General features: G+C 48.5%; 1 protein-coding gene across 1 annotated transcript in view; it reads left to right on the forward strand.

The window, feature by feature from the left end:
- Positions 1–24,949, forward strand: part of MEIOB (meiosis specific with OB-fold) — a 564,292-nt gene that overhangs the window by 180,921 nt on the left and 358,422 nt on the right. The window lies entirely within an intron of this gene.

The following is a 24,949-nucleotide window of genomic DNA, read 5'->3' on the forward strand; positions in this document are numbered from 1 at the left end:
TCAGTGTGGCAGACAGTGTTCCTCTTCGGTTGACAACTCATGCAAAGCGTTATAATTTATTTTTATAGCTTTTAATTTACATTCGGTTGCATGGCGATTCATACAGCCCTTCCAAATTATAGTGCTATGCATTACTTTATTCCAAGTTGAGCGATTGGCACGTTCATTTTGGTAAAATAATAGCTCTTGTCCATATATAATAAAACAATACATTTATAGTTTTTTGTACATCTAGGGCAGTGCCCATTAACCATCGCCTGGACCTGGCAGTAGGAGAGTAAAGTAGTAGCATTGAGAGCAGTGATTCCCACACTTCTTTGACCTGCAGCTCCCTTGAACTATCGGCCATTGGTCGTTGCTTCCCATTGAGTTACTTTATTTTTGACGAGTGAAGGGATGTAAACCTGGCCTTGGGAGTACTTCTATTTTAATCCCTGCAAATAATTGGGATGAAGTGGCTAAAGGTATTGTGATCATGAAAGCTCTCCCAAATATTTCGTTTGACCTTTCTACACAGTTGTTCTGTGACAGCAAAAGGGTATTTTTAAGGGCCATCCATTTAACAAAAGATTATACTGCAGTGGTCTTCTAACATTTTCGAAACATATCACTGTTACTCATTGACCAATCATTGTGAGTCAGACGGAGGACTGCTGTAAATACATTATCTGTTGCAATGAACGTTTAAGCAATAAGCGTGTGCTTACAAGTTAGACATTGTGATTTTTCCAGTAAAGTTGATTTCCCTTCATTGAAAAACATTTCTTGAAGTGAACTCAGTCCTTTGAAATACAGCATCCCCAGATTTATGGTTCATGTAAGTATTGTTGTTTTACACTGCTAGAATAATAAAGGTAAGTAATTTAGCAACCGTTTTAGTAAGGCTAGGCCTATGCGATCCAGTAAAGTTTCAGCTACGATTTGTCCGGCCCTGAATACCTGCCTGAATTCCTTCTTTTCAATTGTTATGTCAGTTGTGACCCATGCTTTTTAATGACTATATCAAAGTCACCTGTGGGCATTAATCAACATATAAACTGCATCCTGTTGCACATAAGCTTGGCATGCGAGCATTTCCCAAACACCTTGACGCCATGCTTGGTGAGCGTTTGGCCTCTTGCTTCTGGACGGAAACGCGCTCCTCCGCAGTCTGTGCTCATGCCCCATTTACTCCCCACAGGCTGCAAGCAAAGGAAGATAAGAAAACCGTAAACATTGAGGTGAAGCAATTATTCATAAAATATGTAGATTAAACATAGCACTAACATTCTGTAAACACGCTTATTGTACTGCTGGACTCGTAACTGTTACTGTTCCCGTCCTAAGCAGTATTTAAACGGTAGATCGCAATACAAACAATGCCCCTTGCATCTTGATTTTGGAAGTGCTGCACGTAATAAAATCCGGGAGCAGCGGTGCTGGCACCAGCTGCATTGTTTAGTAAAGATCTGGGTGGCATGAGCTGACAGCTCGCATTCACATGATGGCTGTTTAGTGCCTGCTCTTCCACTTGTCTGCCGTTGCCCATCAGCGGGGCTGAACTCCGGCATCCCACCTGACATAAAGCCGAGGTGCCCCCTCCTGGACTCACTGCATCAGTCTGAATGCCTGACAAATTTGGAGTCCAAAGCTGCAGCACGATAGCCCTACTTGCCAGAAGAACAAGGGCAGGAGGTTCAGCCCATATCGGATTCTCTGAGGGAAGATACATTGAGGTGCCACAGGCAGGCTACCCTGAACCGACAAACTCACTGTGTGTGTTTCGATTGCTCGCTTATTATCGGCAGCGAAGCCCTGGCAGAGGCAGCCAGTTAGGGAGAAAGCGACCCCGTTTAACTTTGCAAGAATGCTGGACGTTTTAACAGCCCTATCATGGACAGATTGTTGGCTGTGAGCTGCTAGGGCCTGGTATCTCAATGGATCTGCGTGCCAAGGAGCCGCATTTGCGACAGGCGTCTTCGGGGCTGTGCGACTGCTTGTATTGGTGAGAGCTGAGCAGGTTGTACTAAAGCATCACGAGCCATTTGTTGTTTCTCCCAGAATCCCCAGACAGTCACTTGACAGTCTTGTGGTTTGTGGATGAATATGGATTAATGCTAAGAGGGCAGCATGAAGACATAACTGATCTCTGCTATTCATCTTGAGGAGTTGTAACTGATGTACCTGAAACCTGTCTTCAACGGGCTAATACAACATGCATCTAGCAATCTAGATACTATTCCTCTAGACCCGGGTATATCCTTGGGAAGGGCAAAACTTTCTGAAAAGAATTAGCACTGTCTGTGCCACACTTGTGGCAACTCGCTTTAATACCAGAATACATCTTACTGAGAAGTTTGGTATCAAGAAGGTCTAGTGCAAATAATTAAATTACAGAAATTTTAAGCGAGGGTCCTTAGACTTTCGGACCGTCTGGTCCCTGGCACTCTTATTCATCTTCAGCGACCTCCTTTCTCAAATCAGCCTCTGACTTTAACTTAACATCATTCTGTGCAACACCATTCACACAACTAAGGGACAAGTGTAGTTTGGCCACAGCCTTTCTCCCGTTGACTAGCATTGTAATCCCCTACAGGATCGGATATATTGGTAGTTCCAAATCCTTATGGTCCCCTTGCTCCATGTGTGGCATAGTTGTCTATCGAGGTGATTGTTGTGGTGCCTTCATCTTTGGTAAAAATCATTCCAAGATGGCCATTGTGCATATGCATGAACTTTGACCATCTTGGAATAATAAAGGAAGTATGGGGGTTAATAGGCAGGGAGTTCATAGTCCTGAAAAAAATCCAAGTGATCCACATAGGCAGTATGTCTTCGACTGAAAGATGTAAGCCACATTAACCATGAACGTTGAAACCATTATGTTTCATAAGATATCAGTTGTGTTTTTCACCTAAAGAACATCTTTAAGTACTGTATACGTTATAGTAGTGGTGGAGAAGTAGTACTAGTACTATAGCTTTATATTTGTAATTTGAATTTACTGTGTGCAAATCGTTTCTGATACTAGATGTAAATTCTATGATTTACAAATTTACAATCCAAATTTCTCTACATTTGGGGCTCAATCTAGAGTTTGGCAGAGATGTACTCCATCACCAAATCCTTGTCTCTTCTGGCACATTTAGAGACATGCAGACCTTAAGTTTTCCAATGATGAAGCCCCCTTTGGTTCCATAGATGGAAAAATCCTCTCTGAAAGACTTGAGGTGACAGTGGTGAGACAGAGAAGAATCCTGCTTTGTCTTCTTGTGTTTCTTCTTTTATTTTGCCATACCTGAGGATTTCAAATGTGAGAATGATCTTTCTTTGGAAGAGCCTCAAGGGGTCACTACCCACTCTATTTAGGACAGACAGTGGAATGCCTTTTTTTTCTAGTCAGGAAAACCCTGGTGTGAAGGGCAGTGAGTAATTCGCAAGGTGTTGGGGTATCATTTGTTTTTTGTTTTTCTGGAACAAACTTCACATTTTGGCATTTTCTGATGAACAAACAGTCTCAAAAGTTTGGTGAACAGTTGTCAAAACCAAGGACAGATGCCAGCGAAACTTTTTGAACATTGCAAGGAACCACTGTGACTTTGGCTCCTTTCAATTTACAGAGATGACTGTTGGGTCAAGGGCCATATCTAAATTTGGGAGACAGTAGTCCTTCACTATCGCAGAGATAATGTCCTTTCTGCCTGGACAGATGAAGTACATTCACCAAGCCCTTAATCAAGCCCTTTGTTTCCATTGAGAATCCAGTAGCTGCACACAAGTCTGCTGTATACTGTTGTCCATTTCTTCAACATAGAGCCTAAAATTGCATGCAGAAGTCTTTGGACCCCAGATGTATATCATTCAGGTTGCTTAATTGATATAGACTGTGACATCAGTTGAGTACAGCCAAAACAAAATGCTGCCGTTTCAAAGGTGCTCACTAGTTGATATCATGTTTTGTTTTTTGGTTTCTGATAGATACTTCTAACCACAGATTCCTTACTTTGTGAAAACCCCCAGGCACCAGACTGCTTCCAGAACTTTTTCTATGCCTTGCTCCCACGTGTGAGCAGGTGTCATGATGTGGGTCTAAGTTGTTGGGCAACTGCTGCTGAATACTGAATAAAGGTGATAAAAACCCACTCCCAGTCATAGTCTCAATCTTGAGGCTCTTCCAGAGAAAGATCCTTCTCACATTTGAAATCCGCAGGTACGGCGAAATACAAGAAAAAACACAAGAAGACAAAGCAGGATTCTTCTCTGTCTCACCACTGTCACTCCGAGAAGTCATGTTGACGTCAGGGTTCCTCAGTCTCGGTCCCAGTCTTCTTCCCTCAAACCAATTACCCAATGCAACCTGTGTTTCCGGGTCTGTGTGCAATGCTGCAGCGGATAGAGACTTTCAAAGAAGCCATGTTGTAGACCTTTGCCACATTTCCAACTCACTCTGGCAAGCCTCCTGGCCCCATGGATCCAAGAAGGCCTCAATTTGTGTTATAGATAAGGGATTCCTCCTCAATGCCTTCTGTGCCTCTTGAACCCTTTGCGGGATCCGTCCCAATGCTGGGACGAAGACTGCGCCACAACCCAAAGCCAGTTCTGCCTCCTCAATGCAAGCTACAATGCTATAGATGCCAGAGAAAGACCTAATTGTTTGTCTAACTCTTAGACAGTGGCCCTCATTATGAATACGGCGGGAATCCCTGCCGTTTCCATGCTGGCAGTCTGAACACTGACCGCCAGCCTGTTGAGGACTCTGGCGGCCAAATAAAGAACATTCCACAGGGCCGGCGGGCGGAAACAGTGTTTCCGCCTGCCAACCCAGCAAAATGCTGGGCCTGGACATTGCCAACGGCTCCACATGGAGCCGTCGTCAATGCCGCAGTGAGGCGGGTGCAGCAGCACCTGTCGCGCATATCGGGCAGTGACCTGCGCGACTGGCTGTGCACGGAGGTCCCTGCACTGCCCATGCCAAGTGCATGGGCAGTGTAGGGGGACCCGGAGCACCCCTTCCGCCAGCCTTTCCCTGGCGGGTGAAACCCTCAAGGAATGGCTGGCGGAACATGGGTTCTTTATCTGGCCCTGTCGGATAGAGAACTCTGCCATCGTCAGGCTGCCTGGCGGCGGTAGCCTGGCAGTGGCGGATTGCCGCCTGTGGCAGTCCCCCCTGTGTTTATAATATGGCAGTCCAGACCGCCATGCTGGTGGCGGTAATTTCCACCACCACCGGAATGGCAGTCTGGACCGCCATGTTCATAATGAGGCCCAGTGTGCCACACCCTCAACCGAAGTCATATCCTATACATATTCTGACACTGGCAGCCAATCTTATTTTGATTCAGTCAAAACTTTACCACTGCCAAGGAACCACCCTCAAGTACTCTAAAATGTTTTTGACTCCTATTCGGATCATAGTCAACATGATCTGAATGATTACAGTAGAAAATGACAGGAATGACACATCCCAATACTATGATGACAACAATCTTCCTATAAACTTACAAGAGGCCTGTGTTATCCCCTGGCCTCTTAACAGTAGAATCAACCTCTTTCGCTGTAGTCATCTACTGTGTGGCTGAAGTTTTTCACTTGCAGATACCATCTATTGAGGTAAAAACTAACATGCTCCCTGTGATTCTGCAGTCTCGGCAGACTACACAACCGCTCTTCCCTTTCATTAAGACTCTGACTGACATACTGATGGACACTTGGGCCAAATCCCGTTCTTGCCTGCTGGTAAATAGGCAAGTAGCTAGACAACATAGACCTGCCACGGTGGCCCTACCTTCCCTTCACAGCATCCCACACCTGCTGGCGTAGCAGGCCTCTACCAGTCAGTTGAACCCTATCACGACTCCTGATAGAGGGGTCCAAACATATGGGGGCATTTGAAACAAATTGTCTCTTAGGCCAGTCTGGAGCTTTATTTAGTCAACACCATCTGTCTATTTGAGCAATACTCATGCTCTGCACTGTGGAATGTGATCAGTGAGATCTTGCCGGCAGTTGCTGATGAATTACACTCTAGCCAGGCTCAGATCATTCTGGATGTCCAAGCAAGACGCAGCAATATATGTCATCCGCTTCTGCTCTTGCCTTCATACTAGTGACTGCTTGGGCAGGGCAGAGAGTACTAGAGTGGTGCTTCAGAGCCACGCGTGGATGGGATCCACAGATTGTTCGTACAATATCCAAGTGTCATTAATGGATATGCCATTTGACGGCACACCGCTCTTTGGAGACGAAGCAGACTGCACAGGAGTGCCTCACAAAAAGCAATGCTACAGTGCACTCCTTCAGTCTTTCAGTGCTCATGCAGCAGTATCCTCAGCATTTTCTTAACCCTTTCGAAGCTTCAGAAGGGGCCTGGCACAACAACAAAGTCAAGGCCCTCCACACCAGCAACAGACCCCCATTCTTTACAAGGCTGGGGTCAGGGATCCAGCTAACAATGTCCAGGCCCTTCGGGCAGCGTACTCTCTATCACGTAGCTTCCAAGCTGCTTTAGCTTGCTCTTGATAGAACATGGCAACCCTAATGAAGGCAGGAAAAAGTATTACCACGGCTAGTGGCAGAATATTACATCGACAAAATGGTACATAGTTCAGCAAGGACATGCGCTGACATTCCAGTATGACCCACTACTTAACTCACCCACATCAGTATGGCTTTTGGAAGACCATTTGTCCAGTCTGTGCTTTTTTGCACAAAAGGAGCCATAGAGAGGGTTCCGTCAGCAGAAGTAGGGACAGAATGTTGCTCCCTTTAAGAGCAAAGAAGGCCAGAGGCCTTTGTATTATGTTAGATCTTCTTCCTGAAAAAGAAGGAATTGAGATGCTCATGTATCCCCAGGTCTATTCTTCCCTGGATTCAGGAGACAGGATGGTAGCACTGGACCTACAGGTCTCATATTTTCATATTCCTGTCATGCAGTCCCTCTGGTATTTTCTGTCGATCAAGGTGGGCCAAGACTATTTTCGGTTCTCTGTGCTCACCCTGGCCTCACAAGTGGACCTAAGGAGTTCACGAAAGTGATGGGGATTGCTACGCACTTTCGGTGGTTGGGTATACCAGTCTTCCACTATTGCAGCAACTAGCTCTTGATGGCAAACTTACCACCGTCAGCCTTGAACCACCTCCAGATGACGGTGAACTTCTTAACATCTTTGGGGTTTCTGATCAACTTGCCAAAGCTATGCCTGACTCTTTCGCAGAGACTGCAGTTCATCAAAGCCGTCCTGGACATGGTGCAGTTTCAAGTCTTCCCACCAGTTCAGCAAGTCCAGGACATTTGGTCTAGGATCCTGATCTTTCAGTCTCGGTCCGGGGTCTCAGTATTAGTGTCTCGAAGCTTCTTGGCCTCCTGCCTCCTACTGGCGGACTAGGCTAAATGCAACATGCAAGCTCTTCAGTGGGATCTGATGTCTCTAGAGGCTTAGCACTTATGAAGCCTGTCAAATTCCATCCAGGTTTTGGAGGAGGTTGAAAAACCTGCAATGGTGGCTGCTCAAGTGCAATTGGACCGGTGGCAGATCCCTCTCCCTACCCCACCAGCGCTCATGGTGGTGATGAATACATTACTGCTGTATTAGGAGGCCACCTGGGAGCGGTGGAGATTATAGGACTAGACAGCAGCCTGCTGAATTTGTGGGCCATTTGCTTGTCCTTGAAGGCCTTCCTGCCAATATCTAAGGGAGGCTGGTTCAGGGTCTCGCAGACAACACCACCGCAATGTGCAACTGCAACAAGGAACAAGGTCGGTTGTTTGATAGTGAACAAGGAGGCTCTGCACTCTGGCACTGGCAGAACCATCAGAGTATTTCCTTGGTCATTAACCATCTGGCAGGATCTTTGAACGCCAGGGTGGAAGAACTTAGCTGGTGGTGGCTAGCAAATTAAAAATTGGAACTTACATCCCAAAGTGGCACAGGGTATCTTCCAGCACCAGGTAGAGCCCTGGCTTGATCTATTTGCCACTAATGAGAATAGGAAATGTCAACACTTTTGCATGCTGGAGTTCCCAAGACGGCTGTCCCTCTGAGAAGCTTTCTGCCTAGAGTGGAACTCAGGACTTCTGTATGCCTTCCCGCCTCTACCTATCAAGGCATGCACAACTTACACCCTCATGCGTGGAGACTATTTTTGACCTGCCTCTAAAAGCCATGGATATCATCCTAGCGGCCAGGTGGCCAGCTATACAATCTGTTTATGCCAGGCACTGGGAAAAGTTTTCAGCATGGTGTAGTTCCAGCCATACAAACCCATTACAAGCAACGTTGTTGGATTTTCTGCTTTTTGTGTCTCTTTAGCCCAAGAAGGAATTGCCATTGGCACCTCTAAAAGGTTATTTGTTGACTCTTTCAACATTTTCATGTTTTCTGGATCAACCATCCTTGTTTACATCATGTGTTATGATGCATTTTCTTAAAGGTCTAATTCATATGTTTCCACCCAAACTACTTGTGATGTCTCAGTGGGACATTAATTTGGTTCTCACATTCCTTATGTGTTTTCCTCATTTTAGCCTATGCACAACTGTCCTTTGTGCCTCATGACACTCAAAAGTCATTGGTTTCTCATTGCTATAAGCTCAGCTTATTACATTAGTGAACTTACAGCTCTGTCTGTTTAGCCTCCATACACCATTTTTTAGAGGATAAAGTTGTGTTGTGGACCAGAGCCAAAAGTTGTGACGTCTTTTCATTTTGGACAATCCATGACGCTCCGGTCATTCTTTGCCTTGCCTGACCCCTCGAAGGAATATGAGAGACTCCATCATTGTGACCCCAAAAGAGCTTTACAGTTTTAAATCAGTTTTTGTAAAGCACGGCTACTCACCGGAGAGGGTCTCAAGGCGCTGGGGGGTAGGGAAGGGGGCCTCATCCATAGAGCCACGTTTTGAGGTTCTTCCTGAAGATGGTGATCGATGGGCTTTGTCTGAGGTGCGGAGGGAGGTTGTTCCAGCTCTTTGCTGTGATTTAGCTGAAGGATCCTCCTCCGGCGGTGGTTTTACAAATGTGAGGGATGGTGGCCAGGGCAAACTGGACAGAGCGGAGGGATCTGGCGGGGGTGTGGAAGGAGATGCGGTGGTTCAGGTAGGCTTGTCCTGTGCTAAATATGACCTTGTACGTGTGGGTGAGTAGCTTGAAGATGATTCGTTTCTCGACCGGGAGCCAGCGGAGGGTCCTCAGATGTTGGGAGATATGTTCTCGGCATGAGTATCCAGGATGAGTCTGGCGGTGGCATTCTGGATGAGCTATAGTTTTTTTATGTTTCTAGTCGAGGTGCTGGCATAGAGGGTGTTGCCATAGTCAAGCTTGCTTGTGACTAAGGCATGTGTGACTGTCCTGTGGCAGTCTGCCGCCATCCAACTGAAGATTTTCTGAAGTTTGCGGAGTGTGTGCCAGCAGGAGGAGGCGGCTGAGTTTACCTGGCGGGTCATGGATAGGGAGGAGTCGAGGATGATGCCTAGGTTGCGGGCATGCTCAGTCAGTACAGGGGGGACACTGAGGGAAGTGGGCCAGCAGGAGTCGTCTCAAGCTGAGATGGCGTTTTCAAAGATGATGAGCTCAGACTTGTCGGAATTGAGCTTGAGGCAACTTTCTCTCATCCAGGTGGCGACGGCTTACATTCCTGAGTGGAGGTTCCTTTTGGCCGTGTCCGGGTCTTCGGTGAGGAAAATGATGAGTTGTGTGTCATCAACATATGACACGATGTTCAATGGTTTTTGACAATGGCTGCGAGAGGGGCCATGCATAAGTTGAACAGTGTGGGACTCAGTGAGGATCCTTGTGGTACTCCGTGGTTGACTTCTGTGGATCTGGATGTGTAGGGGGGGAGTCTGACTGTAGGAAGTTGGCTCTGTATATACTATCTCAAAGTGAGAGATAGTGTGCACAGAGTCCAAGGGTTCCCCTTAGAGTTTGATAGTGGCAAAATTAGATAATACTAATGCTCTATTTTGTGGTAGTGTGGTCGAGCAGTAGGCTTGTCAGAGGATAGTGTTAAGCATTTGTTGTACACACACAGGCAATAAATGAGGAACACACACTCAAAGACTTAACTCCAGGCCAAGAGTTTTTATATAGAAAAAATATATTTTCTTAATTTATTTTAGAACCACAAGATTCAAGATTTGAGGTAAGTACGTAAAATGCAATGTACCTCACACAGGTAAGTAGAGAACTTTGATTTAAATCAGTAGTACACACAGTATAGGTTAAAATGTCAATAAGCTATTTTAAAAGTGGACACTGCAAAAATCAACAGTTCCTGGGGGAGGTAAGTTTGGTAGGTTTCTCAGGTAAACAAAGCACTTACACAGTCAATCTCCTGGGCATAGGCAGCCCACCGTTGGGGGTTCAAGGCAACCCCAAAGTCACCGCACCAGCAACACAGGGCTGGTCAGGTGCAGAGGTCAAAGGAGGGCCCAAAACACATAGGTGCCTATGGAGAACAGGGGTGCTCCGGTTCCAGTCTGCTAGCAGGTAAGTACATGCGTCCTCGAGAGCAGACCATGAGGGTTTTGTAGAGCACTGGGGGAGGACACAAGTAGGCACACAAAACACATCCTCAGCGGCACAGGGGTGGCCAGATGCAGTGTGTACAGCAGGTGTCGGGTTTGCTATTGAAAGCAATGGAGGGACCCGGGGGTCACTTAGGCGATGCAGGCAGGGCACAGGGGGGCTTCTCGGGCCAGCCACTGACTGGGCTAAGATGAGGGCCGCCTGCTGGTCACTCCTGCCCTGGTGGGTGGTTCCTCTCAGTCCTGGGGCTGCGGGTGCAGTGCCTGATCCAGGCGTCGGGTTCCTTGTTATCAGGCAGTCGCGGTCAGCGGGATCCTCTGGATCCTCTCTGCAGGCGTCGTTGTGGGGGTGCAGGTGGGTCGACTCAGGTTACCCATGTCGTCGCAGTCACCTGGGAGTCCTCTCTGCAGTGTTTGCTTCTCCAATCTCGAGCGGGGGGTGTCGGGTGCAGAGTGAGAAGTCTCACGCTTCCAGCAGGAAGAGAGAGTTCTTTAAAAGTTGCTTTAAAGTTGCAAAGTTGTTGCAGTTTTTGAACAATGCCGTTGTTCTCTGGAGTTTCATGGTCCTTCGGGGTCAGGACACTCCTCTGAGTCCTCAGAGGTCACTGGTCCCTGTCGGATGCGTCGCTGTGCAGGTTCTTTGAGTCTGGAGACAGGCTGGTAGGTCTGGGACCAAGTCAGTTGTTGTCTCCGTCGTCTCTGCAGGGCTTTCAGGTCAGCAGTCCTTCTTCTTCTTGTAGGTTGCAGGAATCTAATTTCCTGGGTTCAGGGTCGCCCCTAAATACTGAATTTAGGGGTGTGTTTAGGTCTGGGGGGTGACAGCCAATGGCTACTGTCCTTGAGGGTGGCTACACCCTCCTTGTGCCTCCTTCCTGAGGGGAGGGGGGCACATCCCTATTCCTATTGGGGGAATCCTCCAAAACCAAGATGGAGGATTTCTAAAGGCAGGGGTCATCTCAGCTCGGGGTACCTTAGGGATTGTCCTGACTGGTATGTGACTCCTCCTTGTTTTTCTCATTATCTTCTCTGGACTTGCTGCCAAAAGTGGGGACTGTCTCCAGGGGGGCAGGCATCTCCACTAGCTGGAGTGCCCTGGGGTATTGTAACACGAATCCTGAGCCTTTGAGGCTCACTGCTAGGTGTTACAGTTCCTGCAGGGGGGGAGGTGGGGAGCCAGGGCAGGCTTTGTTTCTGGCCTCAGAGAGCGCAAAGGGTCTCACCCCCAGGGGGCAGAAACTCATCTCAGTTGCAGGCTGGCACAGACCAGTCAGTCCTGCACTGAAGGATGGGGTAAAATACAGGGGGCATCTTCTAAGATGCCCTCTGTGTGTATTTTGTAATACATCCAACACTGGCATCAGTGTAGGTTTATTCTGAGAAGTTTGATACAAATCTTCCCAGTATTCAGTGTAGCCATTATGGAGCTGTGGAGTTTGTTTTGACAAACTCCCAGACCATTTACTTAATATGGCCACACTGTACTTACAATGTCTAAGAATAGACTTAAACACTGTAGGGGCATATTGCTCATGCAGCTATGCCCTCACCTGTGGTATAGTGCACCCTGCCTTAGGGCTGTAAGGCCTGCTAGAGAGGTGACTTACCTATGCCACAGGCAGTATTTTGTGTGCATGGCATCCTGAGAGGAATGCCATGTTGACTTTGCCGTTTTCTCCCCACCAACACACACAATCTGCAATTGCAGCATGTGTTAGGAGAGGGGTTCCTTAGTGTGGCACAACACATGCAGCAGCACTTAGGGACCTTCCCTGGTCACAGTGCCCTTGGTACCACTGGTACCTGTTACAAGGGACTTATATGTGTGTCAGGGGTGTGCCAATTGTGGAAACAATGGTACATTTTTAGTGAAAGAACACTGGTGCTGGGGCCTGGATAGCAGGGTCCCAGCACACTTCTTAATCAAGTCAGCATCAATATCAGGCAAAAAGTGGGGTGGTAACTGCAACAGGGAGCCATTTTCCTACACTGACCCTCTGCGTCCTCACAGAGAGGAAGGAGTGGATCCATTCCAGGGCTCTTCTGCGGATTCCTGTGTTGTGGAGTCTGGTGTAAGAGTGCTGTGGGAGACCGTTTCGAAGGCTGCTGAGAGGTCGAGGAGTATGAGTCCTGTGGCGTAGCCACGGTCAAGGAGTGACCTGATGTCGTCGGTAGCTGCAGGAGGGCTGTCTCCAAGCTATGGTTGCTGCAGAAACTGGACTGGGAGCTGTCCATGGAGTTGTTGGCCTCTATGAAATACTTTTAGTTGTGCGCTGATTATGTTCTCCAGTACTTGGCGGGGTATGGTAGCAGCGAGATGGGCTAGAGGTTCTTTAGTTCTGATGGGTCGGCTGAGGGTTTGTTAAGGAGAGGGCGTATTTTGGCATGTTCCAGTCCTCTGGGAAGGTGCCAGTGTTGATGGAGCAGTTTATCATGTTTTGGAGCTCGGGGGTGGGGGGATGTGCTGGCTCTGATGTATAAGTGGTGCAGGTAGTGGTCCGTGAGGGCTCCGGATTGGGTGCTGTTCATGATGATCATTCCAATGAAAGTCTGGTGGATGACCAGCTCTTCTTGGTGCTCTTCTCTGGTGCAAAGAAGGGTAAGGCACTGCTGAAAGGGACCCTATCGAGGTGGATAGTTCTCCATTAAAATCTGCTATGCACTGGCCAAGAAGCAGCCCCCGGGAGAATAAGTGTTAATTTGACCAGAGCTTATGGGGCTATCACTTCGTTGACATGCTGAGCGCCTGTTCTGAAAATTTTTCAGGCTGTGTCATGGTCATCAATCCACATGTTTACAGAGCACTACTGCCTTGGTAGCCAGGTCCAGTGGTCAGGGTACTTTGGCCCGTTCCGTCCTACTTGAGCTTTTGTTAATGAACCATTTCAACCCACCTTGGTGGGGGGCATTGTTTTGCTATCTATTCACAAGGTGAGGAATCTGCAGTTAGAAGTATCTGTCGGAAAAAAAACAAGTTACCTACTGTAATGGCTTATTAGTTGAAGTTGTTGGCAGTCCACCTCAAGTAATAAGTTCACTATTCTTGTTAGGTCCAGTAAAGGTGTCAGTAATTTTAACCTCATCCAATGGTTGATGTGGCACACAGTAGTGAGCTTTAATTTGAAAACGTGTATAGTATTTAGAAGTACCAAAACAGTTAAACAGTCAAAACCACAACACAATAAAAATCCCAGTCCAATTTATATAATTCAATGAATAAAATTACAACAAAACCACAACAATACATTAAGGGGAACCAGAGATATTAATTTTTAAAGTGTTAAATAAAAATAGTGCCAAAAATCGCTGTCAACCGCACTCATCTGGTTGCGTTTGCCCGAGATCTAAGTGTGGCTTAATGGAGACCGTGATTGTAAGAAACTGGGCTACTGGTTGAAGGGGGTGAAACCGTTCTAAAGCAGCAACCACGATTGTTCTCAGGGTGAAGTCACAAGCAAACCCTAAATTAACTTGTGCTCAAATCTTGGTAGCCTGGCACAGAACAGACAGACGTAACTCAAAGGCAACGTGTAAAGTATTTGTGCAAAGAGTAAAACAGTGAAAACACACTACAAAAGGAGCCCACCACAGAGTTAGAAAAATAGAGTTGTTTTTAATAAATAAAACAAGAGTGTAAGGAAATGCCTCCTTGGCATGGTCACCCCCTGACTTTTTGCCCTTGCTGATGCTAAGTTATTATTTAAAAGTGTGCAGGGACCCTGCTAATCAGGCCCCAGCACCAGTGTTCTTTCCCTAAATTGTACTTTTGTCTCCACAATTAGCACAACCCTGACACCCAGGTAAATCCCTTGTAACTGGTACCCCTGATACCAAGGGCCCTGATGCCAGGGAAGGTCTCTAAGGGCTGCAGCATGTCTTATGCCACCCTAGGGACCCCTCACGCAGCACATACACACTGTCTCTCAGCTTGTGTGTGCTGGTGGGGAGAAAATGACTAAGTCGACATGGCACTCCCCTCAGAGTGCCATGCCTTCCTCACACTGCCTGTGGCATAGGTAAGTCACCCCTCTAGCAGGCCTTACAGCCCTAAGGCAGGGTGCACTATAACACAGGTGAGGGCATATGTGCATGAGCACTATGCCCATACAGGGTCTAAGCAAAACCTTAGACATTGTAAGTGCAGGGTAGCCATACGAGTATATGGTCTGGTAGTTTGTCAAACACAAACTCCACAGTACCATAATGGCTACACTGAAAACTGGGAAGTTTGGTATCAAACTTCTCAGCACAATAAATGCACACTGATGCCAGTGTACAATTTATTGTAAAATACACCCAGAGGGCATCTTAGAGATGCCCCTAAAACATACCCGACTTCCAGTGTGGGCTGACTAGTTTTTGCCAGCCTGCCACACACCAGACATGTTGCTGGCCACATGGGGAGAGTGCCTTTGTCACTCTGTGGCCAGGAACAAAGCCTGTACTGGGTGGAGGTGCTTCTCACCCACCCCCTGCAGGAACTGTAATACCTGGCAGTGAGCCTCAAAGGCTCACCCCTTTTGTTACAGCGCCCCAGGGCATCCCAGCTAGTGGAGATGCCCGCCCCTCTGGCCACTGCCCCCACTTTTGGCGGCAAGGCTGGAGGAGATAATGAGAAAAACAAGGAGGAGTCACCCACCAGTCAGGACAGCCCTAAGGTGTCCTGAGCTGAGGTGACCCCTGCCTTGAGAAATCCTCCATCTTGAGTTTGGAGAATTCCCCCAATAGGATTAGGGATGTGCCCCCCTTCCCACAGGGAGGAGGCACAAAGAGGGTGTAGCCACCCTCAAGGACAGTAGCCACTGGCTACTGCCCTCCCAGACCTAAACACACCCCTAAATTCAGTATTTAGGGGCTCCCCAGAACCTAGGAAACTAGATTCCTGCAACCTTAACAAGAAGAAGAACTGCTGACCTGAAGCCCTGCAGAGAAGACGGAGACGACAACTGCTTTGGCCCAGCCCTACCAGCCTGTCTCCCAACTTCGAAGAAAACTACAACAGCGACGCATCCAACAGGGAACAGCGACCTCTGAAGCCTCAGAGGACTGCCCTGCATCCAAGGACTAAGAAACTCCTGTGAACACCGGCTCCGTTCAACAACCTGCAACTTCTTTGCAACAAAGAAGCAACATTAAAGACTTCATGTTTCCCGCCGGAAGCTTGAGACTTTCCACTCTGCACCCGACGCCCCGGCTCGACCTGCAGAAAACAAACACCTCAGGGAGGACTTCCCGGCGACTGCGAGCCCGGGACTAACCAGAGACGACACCCCTGAGCCCCCACAGCGACGCCTGCAGAGAGAATCCAGAGGCTCCCCCTGACCGCAACTGCCTGTAACAAGGGACCCGACGCCTGGAACCAACACTGCACCTGCAGCCCCCAGGACCTGAAGGAACCGAACTCCAGTGCAAGAGCGACCCTCAGGCGACCCTCTGCCTAGCCCAGGTGGTGGCTGCCCGAAGGAGCCCCCCGTGCCTGCCTGCATCGTTGAAGTGACCCTCGGGTCCCTCCATTACTTTCTATCTAAAACCCAACGCCTGTTTGCACACTGCACCCGGCCGCCCCTGTGCCGCTGAGGGTGTACTTTCTGGGCCTGCTTGTGTCCCCCCCGTGCCCTACAAAACCCCCCTGGTCTGCCCCCTGAGGACGCGGGTACTTACCTGCTGGCAGACTGGAACCGGGGCACCCCTGTTCTCCATTGAAGCCTATGTGTTTTGGGCACCTCTTTGACCTCTGCACCTGACCGGCCCTGAGCTGCTGGCGTGGTAACTTTGGGGTTGCCTTGAACCCCCAACGGTGGGCTACCTTGGCCCCAACTTTGAGACTTGTAAGTGTTTTACTTACCTGCAAACCTAACCTTTACTTACCTCCCCCAGGAACTGTTGATTTTTGCAGTGTCCACTTTGAAAATAGCTTCTTGCCATTTTTACAAAGACTGTACATGATATTGTTTTCATTCAAAGTTCCTAAAGTATCTAAGTGAAGCACCTTACATTTAAAGTATTGACTGTAAATCTTGAACCTGTGGAAGAAAATATATTGTTCAAAATAAAAACCTATTGGCCTGGAGTAAGTCTCTGAGTGTGTGTTCCTGATTTATTGCCTGTGTGTGTACAACAGATGCTTAACAGTACACTCTGATAAGCCTACTGCTCGACTACACTACCACAAAAGAGAGCATTAGAATTATCTACGTTTGCCACTATTTTACCTCTAAGGGGAACCTTTGGACTCTGAGCACACTATTTCTTACTTTGAAATAGTATATACAGAGCCAACTTCCTACAAAGAGCAAAAAGACAAAAAACTATTTAGTAGAAGCAGAGATATTGAATTTTAAATTTGTTAGGGAAAATAGCACCAAAATGCATAAAGCAGCAACTGTGGATATCTGATCATGCTTGACCGAGACAAAGTCACAAGATCAGGCAAACCGAGATGGACCGCGGGTCAGCTCCAGGGTCCCAATTAGGCCTGCTGAATAGAGTACCTTAAATTCTGGGATGCAAAGTGTTGTTTGGATCTACTTTGAAGATGCGTTGCGCAGGTCAGGTGAAGCGTTGGTTCCGAGATGTGGCGAAGCTGTGCTGCGAGATCGTGTTGCATCGATGTTGAGGCTCCCATCGACAGGGGTTGTGATGTGGAGTCTGGCATCAGTAATGCAACGCGCCATCGGGGTAATGCATTGGTTCCAAATAACTGCATGGCTGCTATGCAGAGTCTGGTATCATCGTCAAGGCTGACGTCGATGAGAAATGTGAGAGGCTGTGCAGAGGAAGCGTCGCTCAGTGGTGTTCCCAAAGGCAATGCGGGCTGTGGTGGCAATGCAAGTCTTTGCGCTGGGTCCAATTCACCCAGCAGTACCGATGCATCAGTTCTGCTCGGGGTTGTGCCACACAGCTGAGGGGATACGTCAGTTCCGCTGAATCCACAGTGGCTGGTGAAGCACATTAAGTCCACTTCCAAGTGTCCAAGACTGGGGTTGCAATACTGGCATTGTAGACTCATAGGTGGCAAAGTCCAGCGGCAGATGCAAAGTTGTTGGAAGCCTGTTATATCCCTAAGGCCTCAGGAAGCCAGTCAACTAGCCCTCGTGGTCACGCTGGGTTCAAGAGATGCAGGTCCACTCCTTCTCACCCAGGCAAGATAGGAGAAGGTCACCTCAGCAAAGCAGGAGTACAGCAAAGTGCAGTCCAGCAGAGTGGCAGTACCTTCAGCAGCACGGCAGTCCTTCTTCCTGTCAGAGTATCCACAGGTGTCGGTGGCATCGTGTTCACTGTGATCACGTCGCAGTCGTATATAGGTGCCGCCAGGTGCGCTGACGTCAGTTCTTTTCTTTGCGCGCCAGCGCACACGCAGATCCTCAGTCACTTTTTGACTACCATAATATTTTTGTCAAACTATTTTTGAAGAGGTCGTGGATGCGTTGAGGGATGTCCTACAAGACTGGTTTTAAGCCCTGCGACTCCTGTCACTGAATATTGTCTTTGGTGCCTGGAGCACGATCACAACCCGAAGTTGTGCTCCGAGTATCGGGCCATGAACCCGAAAGCTTTGCGGGAGCGGTCCGTAAAGCTAATGGCAGCCCAACACTCGGCCCTGCGGCGCTCACGGTCTCGTTCAAGAGGAAGGATCTCAAGACCTGCCACGGAGTCACCACCACTCTTCACCCTCGAAGTCATCGGACATTCGGGTCATAGGAAAAAGAAGTTGAAGAAGAACAAGCATTCTTCGACTTCACCCCATCGCTCGGATGATGCAGCACGGAAGAGCATCAACGGGCTAGGCCTCCATCCTTGCAGCCTTCATCTGGGTCTGCTCCGTGCTTCTCTGACTTCCCGGGAGCCGGAGCCAACCCTGCCCAGCTCCAAGAGTTTTATGAAGCAATGCGCCTCATTTTTGGCCAGACCGACCCACCTTCCGTGCCCTCGGGCACAGGTGAGTTGGTGGGGTCCCCTCAGGTTTCGAAGTCATTGGCTTCGGCCACGGCTCTGCAGAGCTCCTCCGGATCCAATCTTGGGCCCGTCCCGACTACGGTCGTGCTACAGTGTCCTTCCCCGGCGTCGGGTCAGACATCTCTGCTCCCGACTTCGGTTGAGCCCACAATCGACGTCGATCCCATTCTCATACCTGACGACCCGGAGCGGGAATAATGTCGCTCAACACCGATTCTGTTCTCTATGGGCTCTCCTGGGCCCAGGGTTGAGCCAGGCCCTTATACTTACGGGTATGTATACAGGGAGAGTTTGGAGGGGACGCTGGACCCTTTAGAATACCAGCTTGACACCCAAATGGACTGGGTGCAAGATTTGGGTGATGCCGGTGTTCTAGACACCTCCCCTGACACTGTTTTGCCCTCTCCCCCTACCGTGGCTGCGGAGGAGGGTACCACATACTCCATGGTGGTGAGAAGGGCGGCTGAGGTCTTGGACCTTGTGGAGGTTAGGCCTAATGTCCTAACCGACGTGCTTCAGTCGGGGTCTTCCACATCAGAACCCCTTCTTCCCTTTAATGAGACACTGACGTACGTCCTTTTGGGTACTTGGTCCAGACCCAGAACAGGGGCTCCTGTGAATAGGATGATTGCCCACTGCCATCGGGCTGTGCAGACAGACCCACAATTACTCACCCAACACCCCACGCCTGAGAGCCTTGTCATCCAGGCTTCATCTTCATCGGGCGCATTTCCTGCTGCACCCCTAGATAGGGAATCAAAAAGACTGGACAACTAGGGGAATAAGATGTTTTTCTCCAACAGCCTAGCGCTGCGGTCCATGAACACTGCATGCCTTTTGGGCTGCTATTCCCATACTGTCTGAGATATGGTCATGCAATTGCTGCCTAGAGTTCCGGAGGATGCCTGGACTGTCCTTTCCCAAGCCGTGACAGATGGGAGGGATGCAGCAAAGTTCATGATTCATTGTGGACTGTATACGACCGACTCTGGGCAGGTCGGTTGCATTGATGGTGGCATTGAGATGCCACGCCTGCTGAGAACATCTGGCTTGTCAGGAGATGTCCAGCAATCTCTGATGGACATGCCCTTTGAAGGCACATGTCTCTTTGGAGACAAGGTGGACTCATTGCTCGAATGCTTCAAGGATTCCCAAGCCACGGCACGGTCCCTAGGCCTCGTGCCTGCTCCTAGACCCCAGCAGTCTGCCTTCTGCCCCTTTCGTGGCTATGAAAGGGGCACCCAGCTGCGTTCTTTACCCCCTGGTCATCGACCCGCGCATGCTCTATAGCGCCGGAGCAGCCGCAGATGAGGGATCCATTGCCCCTGGGGATCAGAGAGCCAGCAGGTCGTCCAGTCCACGCCCACACCCCCAGCCTCCAAACCTTCCTAGTCCACAGGTACACAAGGAACCAGTTGGTGGCAGGATTCGCCATCACCTGCCCCAATGGCAATCCATTACCTCGGACAGGTGGGTTCTCCAGATCGTCCGAAGGGGCTACTTCCTCCCCTTCGAGACATCTTCTCCAGCCATGCCACCTGCATACAATCGCATATTGGAGGATCGTTTCGCACTTCTCTGCGAGGAAGTCTAGCCCTTTTGGCCAAAGGAGCTATAGAGTGGATTCCTCTGCCAGAAGTAGGTAGTGGTTGTTATTCCCGCTACTTTCTGGTGCCGAAAAAGGACAAGGGTCTCAGTCTTATCTTAGTTCTTCGGTCCCTTAATCTCTTCCTCAAGGAGAAGTTCAAAATGCTGACATTGGCTCAGGTCCTATCTGCCCTGGACCCAGGAGACTGGATGGTAGCATTGGACTTGCAAGACACATACATCAACATCCCCGTCTTGCCGGCCCACAGACGTTACCTACGATTTGTGGTAGATCACAAGCACTTTCAGTTCACCATGCTCCCCTTTGGCCTTACCAATGCCCCTCGGGTGTTCACGAAAATGATGGTAGTGGTGGCAGCTCATCTGCGCAGGTTAGGGGTTCCAGCCTACCCCTACCTCGATGATTGGCTGCTGAAGGCGAACTCGCCCCAGACAGTCGTCTCCCACCTTTAGACTACGGCGAACCTTTTGCATTTGCTGGGGTTCACTATCAACGTGCCAAAGTCACACCTGACTCCTTCTCAGATGCTCCCTTTCATTGGAGCTGTTCTGGATACTGCAGAATCCTCCTGAAAATCAAGTCCAGGATATTCAGACTATGATACTGATGTTTCAGCCTTTATCCTGGATTTCGGTGAGAATGACTCTGATGCTGCTGGGCCTCATGGCCTCCTGCATCCTGCTAGTTCAAAAGGCTAGATGGTATATGCAGGCTCTGCAGGGGGACCTGAAGTTCCAGTGGGCGCAGCATCAGGAGAGTCTCTCCGACAAGGTTCAGATCTCAAAAGGAACTGTGAGAGACCTGCAGTGGTGGTTAACGAATCAGGATTGGGTCAAAGGCAGATCCCTCTCCTTTCCTCAACCAGATCTACAGTAGTGACAGATGCGTCACTCCTGGGCTGGGGCTGGCCACATGGGAGAGGCGGAGATCAGAGGCCTCTGATCTCTGGGCGGAAACCGGGCTCCACATCAATCTCCTGGAGCTCAGAGCGATTTGACTAGCATTAGAAGCATTTCTTCCCTCTCTCAAAGGGAAAGCAGTGTAGATGTTCACAGACAACAAAGCCGCCATGTGGTACTGCAACAAACAAGGCGCAGTGGGTTCATGGACCCTTTGTCAAGAGGCTGTTTGCCTCTGGACTTGGCTGGAACATCAGGGCATTTCCCTGGTGGTTCAACACCTGGCGGGCTCCTTGAATGCCAGGGCAGACAAACTCAGCCGACAATGTGTGGTCGATCATGAATGGCGTCTCCATCCAGAGGTGGCGCAAGGTCTTTTCCTTCAGTGGGGAGAACCTTGGTTAGACTTGTTTGCCTCTGAGGAGAACGCTCAATGTCGGCTGTTTTGCACGTTTCCAAGGCGGCACTCGCTCATCAACGCTTTTCATCACAAGTGGAATTCAGGCCTCCTGTACGCCTTCCCGCCCATACCACTTCTGCCCAGAGTTCTGAAGAAGGTCAGGCAAGACCGGGCACAAGTAATCCTGGTTGCTCCGGACTGGGCATGAAGAGTCTAGTATCCTGAGCTCTTGAGCATGGCCATAGCTCCTCCTATTAGACTGCCTCTTCGGGAGGATCTTCTGTCACAGCAACAGGGGAGGGCCAGCCACCCAAACCTGTCCACCCTCCGCCTCCTTGCATGGAGATTGAGTGGCGACAGTTGGCATCTTTTGACCTGCCACCCGATGTCTGTAACATTATCTTTGCAGCCAGGCGTCACTCAACCAAAACTGTATACCCCTTTCATTGGAAGAAATTTGTAGAATAGTGCATCGACAAATCTGTTGATCCTCTATCTGCTCCTCTCTCTCAGGTTCTTCTCTTTATTCTTTCCCTTGCCCAACAGGGCTCCACCCTGGGCACCCTTAATGGATATCTTTCTGCTATCTCTGCCTTCCTGATGTTACCAGATCAACCTTCTTTATTCAAATCTCCCATTGTTGGGAGGTTTCTTAAGGGCTTCACACATCTTATTCCTCCTATCTCATTCATCATGCCCCAATGGGAACTGAACCTAGTATTGACATTCCTTATGTGTGCCCCGATTCAAGCCGCTTCACAACTGCCCTTTATGGCTCTTAACCATCAAAACTGTTTTCTTAGTTGCCATCACCTTTGCCCGCAGAGTAAGTGAGCTACAGGCTCTCTCATCTAAACCATCTTTCCTGGCAATACACCCTGACAAAGTGGTACTTCGCACAAGGGCTTCTTTTCAAACTAAGGTAGTGATACCCTTCCATGTCGGACAGTCCATCACTTTGCCTACCTTTTATGCATCCCCCCATCCCCCACATGAAGAACAGAGACTCCACTGTCTGGACCCAAAAAGAGCGTTGGCGTTCTACCTTGATCGTACCAAAGACATCCGGGTGGACGACCAACTCTTTGTGGGATTTGTGGGTGCAAAGAAGGGGAAGGTGGTGCAGAAAAGGACTATTTCAAGATGGGTGTCTTATGCATCAAAATGTGCTACGCTCTGGCTAAGAAGCAACCTCCTGAAGGTTTGCGTGCCCACTCTACTAGAGTTACTGCTGCTACCACAGCGCTAGCACAGGGCGTTCTTACATCTGTCAGGCAACAACGTGGGCATCTCTTCACACTTTTACCAAACACCACTGCCTGGACAGTCAGGTCCGCAGGGACGGCTACTTTGGCCGTTCGGTCCTGCAGGACTTCTTGGTGTGATCTTGGTTCGCAGTCCACCACCGGTGATGATATTGTTCGGGTATCTATTCAAAGGTAAGGAATCTGCAACTAGAAGTCTCTATCAGATGTACAAGTTACTTACCTTCGGTAATTATATATCTGGTAGAGACATATTCTAGTTGCAGATTCCTATGCCAGGTCTAATGCCATGTCTACAATTTCCCACTGAAACAGATTTGTTGATCTGGAAAAGCTCAGAGCGAGAGCAACCTGAATCTTTGGCCCAGCAGCAGCGCACATTTGTTGGATCGGCGTGCCAGGTTTGTCCTGGTCTGCTGGAGATTTTTGAAGCCAGAAAGTTTTAAATACCAGGCTTTCCAGTACATCAGGAGGAGTACACTCTGACATAGTCAAGGGTCCCAGGGCCCCTGGAACAGCACCAGGTGGTCAAAACCCACTACAGCAGAAGCTACCATCAGGGTCCAGGGCTGGTCCCGTTGGAACAGATCAGTTGGGCTTTACAATAAAAAAGGGCTTCTTGCTGATTTTGCAGCCCCATAGTTTAACAGGAGGCCAGCTAAGTGACCCTTGGAGTTTACTTTTTTTGTTTTGAGTACAAGTGAGAACAGTTCCAGTCCTTCATGTCTCCTCACAGGTCTCAACAGCAGGTGCATTCGTTTTCCGGTCTTCTAGAGGTCCAGTAGGGTTCTGAAGAACTCTTCAGGGGTGTCACATCTATGACAGGCACTAGCTTGTGGTAGTGGAGGCCTCCCGTTTCTCCTGGACCAGTAGGGATAAAGTTTTCAGGAGTACCTCTACCCCTTTTGCAGCAGTTCCTGTTTGCTGTACAGTAAACAATCCCACACAGCCCTTCTCTACAGAAGTCCAACATGACAGAACCTTTCTTTCCCTGCTCAGAGCCTGGGTACCCACCTAGAGATGTGGTCATGATATTGAGCAGCCCCGCCTCCATGGCCACTCTAAACCAGTTCTGAGGCTGTTCCTCTCCCTCTGGGATTGGTGCCCGCTAGATAATGTGAACAAAGGAAGGGGCTGACCCAGGTGTTAGTGACTGTGACAGGGGAGGCCTTGTTGAAGTTAATCAACTTCCTTCGCCCAGCCCACAGGCCATCATGTGATGGGAACAACAACACTTCTCCACAGCCAAGGAATTTTCCTCAGAAAGCTCACAACTCAACAAGGAAACTCTTCAGTTCCTGAATGATAGTTGGAAATCAAGCATGGAATTGGGCCTACAGAGGCCTTGGGCAGGGACAAGATAACTTTCTAAAAGTACATTTTACTAAATGGCTATCAAAAAATGTGATTTTACCATTAAGGTGTATTTGAATGAGTTATTAAAAAGAGTTTGAATTAAATTTCTAGCTCTTTCCTAACCAAAATTAGAATTGCTATATATAATAATAATGTAATCCATTGCTATGGAACATCCAGCCTTACTACAATGAAAATAGCTTTTGGGGCTTTTTTTCACTGTATGGACATGTGTAACATTACATTTCCACGCCTTACTTTTAAATGCTGTGTACCCTATCTTAGGGCTTCTAAGGTCTACATAGGAATTACTTAATATTTAAAAAGAAGGTTTTGACCTGTCAAAACTGTTCATTTTGACTGGTAAAATTGCAGTTTTAAAACTTCCACAGCTGGTCTACAGTGGTAATCCTGGAGCCATGTTTCATATTGTTACTGTGGTCATGGCACACTAGGTGCTGAAACCCACTAGTGATGTTTAACCTACAGACCCTGAGTAGACTTTGTACCATAAACTAGGCATTTCAAGGTAAGTTAGGTGTGCCAATTAGGAGTCTAACCAATTTCAACGTGTTTTAGAGGTCAGAGCACATGTAATGGGCCAAAACAATGGAGGGCCATTATGCCAAAAAAGGCATTTTCCTACACTCACCTTCTGTAGTGCTCATGCTTTTGGATACTTAGTCTAACTGCAGATTCCATGCTCTGTGGAATTGTCTCTTTTTCTATCTATTAAAAAGTTCCCATACTAGAGTTCTGTACACTGTCACATCTGTTCAGTTATTGAGCTCTGTGTCTGACGGTGTTGGACAGAGTCAAGAAATAAACTGACAAACGTTTAGGGTGGCTCTTATATGTGGCTCTGATGTCAGTTCTGATCAGGACATAGGCGGCGCAGAGCAGCATGTCACCACCTGCTGATGAGTAGAAGCAATGCTGAGAAGAATCTTTGGATACAATCTG

Source organism: Pleurodeles waltl, chromosome 10 (genome assembly GCF_031143425.1).
Source record: "Pleurodeles waltl isolate 20211129_DDA chromosome 10, aPleWal1.hap1.20221129, whole genome shotgun sequence".
Lineage (NCBI taxonomy): Eukaryota > Metazoa > Chordata > Amphibia > Caudata > Salamandridae > Pleurodeles > Pleurodeles waltl.